Source organism: Rhinolophus hipposideros, assembly GCF_964194185.1.
Source record: "Rhinolophus hipposideros genome assembly, chromosome: 3".
NCBI classification, from domain to species: Eukaryota; Metazoa; Chordata; class Mammalia; order Chiroptera; family Rhinolophidae; genus Rhinolophus; species Rhinolophus hipposideros.
Window position 1 is genome coordinate 58,052,202 of NC_138049.1, and position 8,019 is coordinate 58,060,220.

Sequence of the window (8,019 nt, forward strand, 5' to 3'; positions counted from 1 at the left end):
GTATACGTTGTGAATGGCAGGAGATCTCTAGATAGAACAAGGTCTCTTTTAAAGTGTCTTATGATATGCTATCATGATAAGTTTATCATTTTACAGCTTGTTTACTCATCCATCAGTTTTGATATGTGAAGATCAGAAAAGCATATATATCATTCTATAAATATTCCTATACTTGCTTTTCCAAATGAATTGTTGTGGTTTTCTTTTTTTGTGTGTGATCTACTATTTTACATTAATTTAAATCATATATGTTACTATTATTATTTAGATTTTTAAAATTTTACTATGCTTTTCCTCTGATTTTTTCCTCCCATCCTCTCGTCCACTAGAATGTATTTTTTAGTCTCGCTTTTAATTTCTTAGATTAGAAAGATATTCCAAGTCTATACTTTAATGTTTACACTTAAATTTTTAATATAAACCCAACCTTCTGATTAAATATAAAGTTTATAAGCACACTTAACACAATATATGGCTTTTAATTTTTTCTCATTTTCAAGTTATTACTTTCAATTTCATTATTATTATTTAAATACCCACAAAATTAGTGAGGATATCTTTTAGCAGAAAATACTAATTGGGATTTTTTAAAATGTTTTAGTTATTTATTTGCTCATCATTGTTACTTTCATCTATACTTTTTTCTTATTTAGTTTATTTTCCTTACTAAAGTATTTGCTTTGGTCCTCTTTTTAGTAAAAACATGTGAAATATAAACTTTCTGTCTTTATGCCTGAAAATATTCATCATCTTCAAATGTGCATGGTATTTATTTTAGTATGGACTCCTAGATTGACAAAAATTTTCCTTAAATGCTTTGAGAATATTATTTCTTTGTATAGAAACTTCTAATGTTTTGCTCAGAACTCTGCAATAAAGTTGGTTATCATTTTTTTTGAAGATAATCTGTCTCCCCGCCCCACACCTTGGTACTTTTTAAAGATTATTTTTTCTTATTTTTTATATTCTGCATTTTTACTATTAGGTTGGTGGTGTAAAAGTAATTGGTGGTTTTTGTAATTATTTTTAACCTTTTAACCACAATTACCTTTGCACCAACCTAATACAATATAAAAGATATGGGTTCATTATTTGTATATGTTGTTTGTTTATTTTTTGTGTGCTACTTCATTCTGACAACTCATGCATATATATGTATACACACATATATACATATATATATGTATACATATATGTGTGTATATATATATACATATATATATATATATTATTCTGGAGTTTTTTTATTCATTATGGCTTTGAAAATATTCTCTAACCTTTTATCTTTGTTCTATATTTCTGAGACTCTTATTAGTTATATGTTGAAACTTTGTAATCTTTCTTTAATATCTCTTAGCAGCTCCTTTATATTTTCCAAGTTCTTATTTATCTGTGCTGCACTTTTACTATTTCCTTAAATCTAAGTTCCCATTGTATAATCCTTTGTTTAGTTGTATCTATTCTACCAGTGGAAAATATCAACACCTTTTTCTTTTCTTTGATATCAACTACTTTACTTTTCATCTTGTATTTTTCCTTGGCTCTTTCCCTAAAATGAAGTTTTTTTTGTTTTGTTCTGTTTTGTTTTCCTGTATGGATTATAGTCTTTTCATCCTTTCTTCAAACATTCAAAGTGCTAGAAATTCCCCGGGTTTTTCTATTCTCTGTGATTTTTTCAAGTACTATTTTTTTCTTTTGTTCTCTTTGATTAACTTTCTCTCATAGCTGTTTATTCTCTATTTGGGTACTTTTGATTCTTATTATCTTATAACTTGTTTGCTCTGGGATTCTTTCTTGCTTTAGATTGTAGATATGCACTGATGGGACTTCTCCATGTTCAATGTTAGCTTTTTGAAGGTCATCCATTGTATACCAGTTTTTAGGTTAAATTGGGGACTGATTTTCCTGTATTTCTAATTAGATAACATGATTTTAGACTCCATTTTTACAGATGGTATGGCTTGGAGTCTCAGCTTCCCCTGAATTTTTATTTATTTATTTTTTAATTTTATTCCCATAAAATGATGATAGGGAAAATTTTTTTTAGAATGGCTTGACAACTAGGCAGCTCTGAGCTTTCATGTCATTTTCCAGGTAATACCAAGTTCTAATAATGCGTATGATCTATTCCATTTAGTATCTGATGACATTTCCCAGCCTTGAATTCTTTCCTTATCATTTCTAGGTATTGTCCTTTCTTCTTTTTAGAGCTCAACTGTATAGTAGTAATATTGAGGGGTTGGAAGGGAGACCTCTTGCATCAGCTCGGTGGACTACAGTGACTACAAGTCTCTTTGAACCTTAAATTTATTCTTGGAACTTTGTTGTCCTCAACTTACCACTTTAATAATACAGTTTTATCCTTAATTGAACATACATGCTCAAAAATTTGTCTTAATCTTTTTAACATCTAATTTATGTATTTTCTGAAGACATAATTAGCAATATATAGCCACAGGGCAATGAAAATCTAAAAACAAAATGTGAAGAAATGTACACTGTGGATTATTAAATTTACAATAATATTAGAAAATATAAAAATGGCATCTATTGTTTATCTCTTCCATCATCATTTTTCAAGCACATTCACAGAGGTTTTTTTTTTTTTTAATTTATTTTTATTTTTCAATGCAGCAAAATCTCAGGCTGTGAAGTTTCTCAGCCATTTTTTTTTTTTTTTTAATTTTACTGGGGAATCTTGAGAAACAGTGTGTTTCTCCAGGGCCCATCAGCTCCAAGTCACTGTCCTTCAATCTAGTTGTGGAGGGGGCAGCTCAGCTGCAAGTCCCGTTGCCATTTTCAATCTTTAGTTGCAGGGTGAGCAGCCCACCATCCCATGTGGGAATTGAGCAGGCAACCTTGTTGTTGAGAGCTAGCGCTCTAATCAACTGAGCCATCCAGCTGCCACTCCATAGACATATTTTAAACAATTTGATTTCAAAACATTGTGAGATACAAAGGCAAAAAAACGCATGGCTTTAGCATATAATTATTTGTTCAAGTTCATGATGTTAGCAGATTGACAGATTTTGAAATAGTGCTTAAATAAAATATCTGATTTCAAAAATTGAGGCTCACAATTTTCTTGTTAGCTCCAAATATAATATTGATCACTCTCAGGGAAAAAAGAAAAGAAAAAAAACTTAACATTTATTCACTGGAAGTGAAATTTTGATATAATAGCCAAATCTGTTTTTGTTCAGGTTTATTTTCTATTTGTTGATTGTATTGCAGATAATCTTGTCTCTTATTGGTATCCTGATTAATTGCATGCTTAATTGGTGGTTCCTTCTGTAGGCTTGTATTCTTTGCTTCCTCAACATTCAAGTATTGTTTACTCGTTTTCTGCTTAAAGTATATGGATCAAGGGAAAACAAGAGATGAGCCTTCTGCTTTACATCGATTAGAAAATAAAGTTGATTCTCAGGGAGAAAGTGACTATAGAAGAGTCACATACTGGAACTAGTTAGTTTCTAATTCCATAGCTTGATGTCAGATGCTTTGGAGTCTTAGGATAAGCATAAATATAAATAAACTACACATTCAAATATTTTCATGTTTTAAGTATATAAATTTGTCATATTAAACTTTGTCACAGATCACAATTAATTTGAATATAATAGTCAACACTCATGAATCAGAATAAAATTAAAATTTTGTGCAACTTTGAAGAGCTATAATTACCAAAATAGTAATAGTATCAACAGCTTGCTTTTGATACGTTGATGGTTTATAATATTATTTCATCTCAGATTCATGATTCGTGTGTCAGAGTGGGCCCAGAAAACTTGCCTCAAAATCTACGTGGCGTATTCATTACAAATGTAGATTCCTATGTATCACCTCAAATCTATGACTAAGAGTTTCAGGAGATGGGGCCTTGGGATCTTTCTGATTTGAGATTCATTTTTCTACTAGATCCAGAATGAAAAATGATTAGGTTTAATCAGTTGACTTGTGTTAACTCCCCTCGTATTTGAATTTTTCTGATCCATCCATTCCATTTTATTTTTTCAACTTGAGCAATTTGAAGTAAACAGAAAAAATCAAGTAACATGATTGTAATTTATTAAATTACCATAGCTCCTTTACTATTAAAAAGAATAATGTCCATTTATGCAAACGTTATAGTTATAGTAAGTACACATTTTAGGATTTAGTATGCATAAGGGTCCGTGCATATATTGCCTCATTTAATTCTCAACAACTCTATGAAGAAGAAATTACTACCTCAAATTATAGATGATGACATTAAGCCTTAGAAATGGAGTAATGCTTGATTCTTGGTCTTTGTAACGCTTAAGCTTTTCTCTTCACTACTTAGCTGTATTAAATGTTATACATGACCCTGTGAAACGATTGGACAGAAGAGATGCCTAAAGCAGAAGCCTGAGCACTAGCAGGGCTACTTCAGCATAAACTTGCTGCTCTCAGGTAAGGCATATCAGTTGCAATCTGAAGGAAGATTTATTCATTTAAAACTAACCCCCCCAAAATCTAATCAAGAATGAACTTGAACAGATAACTTGAAATGTTATTTCACTTAATCAATCATTATGTGTGGGCATGGGATTATTATTTGAAATACTTTACTGTTTTTTTTATTCATTCCTAAATTGTTTTATTAAAAAGAATAAAATGTACTTTGATCGTTTCATAAATTCTTATTCCCTAAGAAAAATGGAAGATCAAGTGGATACAAATAATAATTAGGAATGTAATATGCATTATAATTCTAAACTGTAATGACTGTACATAAAGTTTTGTTAATTACAGTGGTTTCCCCCCTATGTTTAGTGAAGTTGATTAGAATCACTTGTAGTCATAAGAATGCTCACACAATCAAATGCAAGTAAGTGTGGTATTTTAATTACCCACACCTGCAAAAATTTGCAAAAAAACACCCTGGTGATTTTTTTCCCCCCAAGTATCAGAAATAAACATAAAACTTGTGTTTAGCCTGAAATTTAAAAGAAGTCGTCCAAACTTTATTCTTTATGAGGCATGAAAGCAAGTATTTCCTAATAATTCCATGTAAAATATTTTCTTATGTGTTTTTCTCTGTCTCTCCACACCCCTTCCATTTGCCACTTTGCTGGTAGGGTTATTGTTCTACAACTACGTTTTGTTGTTGTGGTTGTTGCTTGTTTGTTTTTACAAAAAAAAAAATGCCACTAGCATTATATCATTTCCTATAGAAGAATCTTCATCTTCTCAGCCTAGTCATTCAGAATCGGGGCCAAATTTAATTTTAACGTCATTGGTACCATTTATAGTCAGTGTGCTACAAATCCAATTCTAGATCTCTCCAGAGAAGGATCCATGAGCCAAAAGCATTGTTTTTTTTCCAGTTCTATGAAAAAAATATCATTGGGATTTGGATAGGGGGATAGCACTGAAAATGTAGATCACTTTAGACAGTGAAGACATTTTAGCAAAATTAATTCTTTAAATCTATGAATATGCTGTGTGATTATTTTTTTAAATTTAATTTCTTAGTTTCAGGTGTACACGACAAGGTAATACTTAGACATTCATCATTTATATCCCTCACACTGTGAATCCCCCTCCCCCCATCCACTATCCCTCCGACCTCGCACCGAGCCATCACATTATATATATAAAATTATAGTTGGCATTCATTATTGTTTAGCTTCTGGTATACAGTGCCATGATCAGGCATCTACAGTATCCCTGAGGTGGTCTCCCAAATGGGACACATGTTCATTGGATACCCAACAAAATCTTTACAACATTATTAATGCCATCAGAAACTTCCACTAAAATGCTTAATTGATCCTTAAAAGTATATCAAATTTCATATTGCTAATGTACTAAGAATGTATTCACGTCTATACATTCAGTGGTATAAAATAACACATTTTTCTATTATTTAATAAACTAAAATAAAAATCTGACCTTAAATCTGTGCTCATTGCCTAAAAATTCAATATTTTCAAATTTCCTTCCATCCCAGAGCAAAGCAAGGCCACTGAAATTTGTGTGGACTTGGTCAATATATAGCACTAGTTTTCAGGATAGAATCCTGTCTCAGTTCAAATTCTGTCTCTGCCACTTAGTCACTTGTATGATCTTGAGCAAAGAACTTAGCATTTCTTTGCCTTAGTTCCCCTGGTTTTGAAATGGGATTAATGCTAATACCATATGGTTATGAGGATGAAATGTGTACAACACATTATGTATGCCCGTATGTGTTCGGCCTTTTTTTCAGTCCATTAGTTACCAACAAGAAACCAATTTCTCAGATTATATGGCCACTTATAATTTGGCAGATTTTCTACTTTTGCACCGGTTTTAATGCATGGGTATCGATTGAAACACTAGTGCTGCAAAACTATTTTTCTTGATGAATCATCTATCCTTGCAAACCCTGTGGGCTGCTGCTGGTAAGTGATATCCAGAACTTCTCAACTTTTGTCTCCTTCCTCACTTTGGACAAAAGTCCTCCTTTCTCTCACCTTGCACTTCTCTTTCTCCTACCCAGACACATGGCATCATATTTTCTGAGAATCTAGTTTATGAAGGCTTCTGACTCTGTCTGATTACTCCTTCAAAACATCTTGAGGCATGGCATTTCTCAGGGCCTGCTTAGAATATTCCTACTTGAAGGGAAATGCAAAGGAAAACACAAATTGCTATCTCAAAAATGATCCTGCCATGTTGAGATGCTCACTTTACGTTTTTGTCTATCTTTTTAGTGTTATTTTATCAATTGGTAGCAAAATTATATCCATACTTTAATTCAACTTATATTACTATGTGTAACATCTATGTAACATTTACATTAATTTAAAAACAGTAAGTGTAGTAAAAGATGTTCTTTAAGATTATTAATGAATGAATGGGGAAAATACACTTTAGAGTCACAGACACATAGAGTAGATAGGATTAAGAGTTGCAAAGTCAGGCAGATGTGGAACTGAATGTAAATTCTTCCACTTAGTAGCCACTTATTAAATTTGGACCTTTGGAAAATTAATTTCCACACTTTTAAAATGGGATAAGGCAAGTCACTAAAGATAGACTCCAGATTAATGGTTGCAGGAGATTGTAGGTAGGAGGAGAAACAGACCATGCAGAAAACTTCTGGGGGTGATTAAAATATTCTATATCTTGATTGTGGTGATTTGGCAAAACTCATTAAACTGAATACCTACAAAAAGTGAATGTTACTATAGGCAATTATAGCAGAATAAACTTCATTTAAAAGAAATGGGATGATCTATTTTTAGTAAAGTATCTGACATGAGGGAGCTTAATAAATATTAGCATTTTTCATTGTCACCATGTGGGATTCTCATAAGTAGTATTTACTTTAGACAGATACGTATGTATGAAGTTTTGTCTTAGCATACATACAAAAATATGTAATTATGGGGAATTAGGAGGAAATAACATTGGGCATATTTCCTACAGTCTCTCAAATCTAAGTAGGTGGAGAAGTGAATAGAATGACACAGTGTTGACAGTGGTTCAAAGTAGGTGGAAGTGAAAAACAAAAACAACAACAACAAAACCAGAAAATTTAGCTCATTACGTGCTTTGTCTCTTAGCTATGCAAATGATTTTAGGTTTTTTTTTTTTTTTATCACCAAATGTCTGGGAAGTAGACTTCTCTGTCACCTTTACTTATAAAATGGTTTCTTTTGATTGAATTAAGCTGCCTTCCAGCTTAGAGCCAGACATCCAAAGCTTCCTTTAAAAGTGATTATAAAGAAAAAAAAAGGAAGGAGACACTAATATTATACTAAGCTACTTATTCAGAACTTAACTGAAGTGTGTGGTTGCGGTATTATGGAATATATATTCAACGCTTGTGGAATTATAGGGTGTTTTGATAATTTTCTGCAAAATTACTTTGTTTTTTGGGGGATTAGTTCAGTTTAATAGAGATATTAAAAAATTTGTAACCCCCTTCAGTTAAGAATTCACATCATTTTTTTTTTTTTTTTTTTTTTTTTATCACTTAGGAACTCTTACTGATTAACAACCAATTAC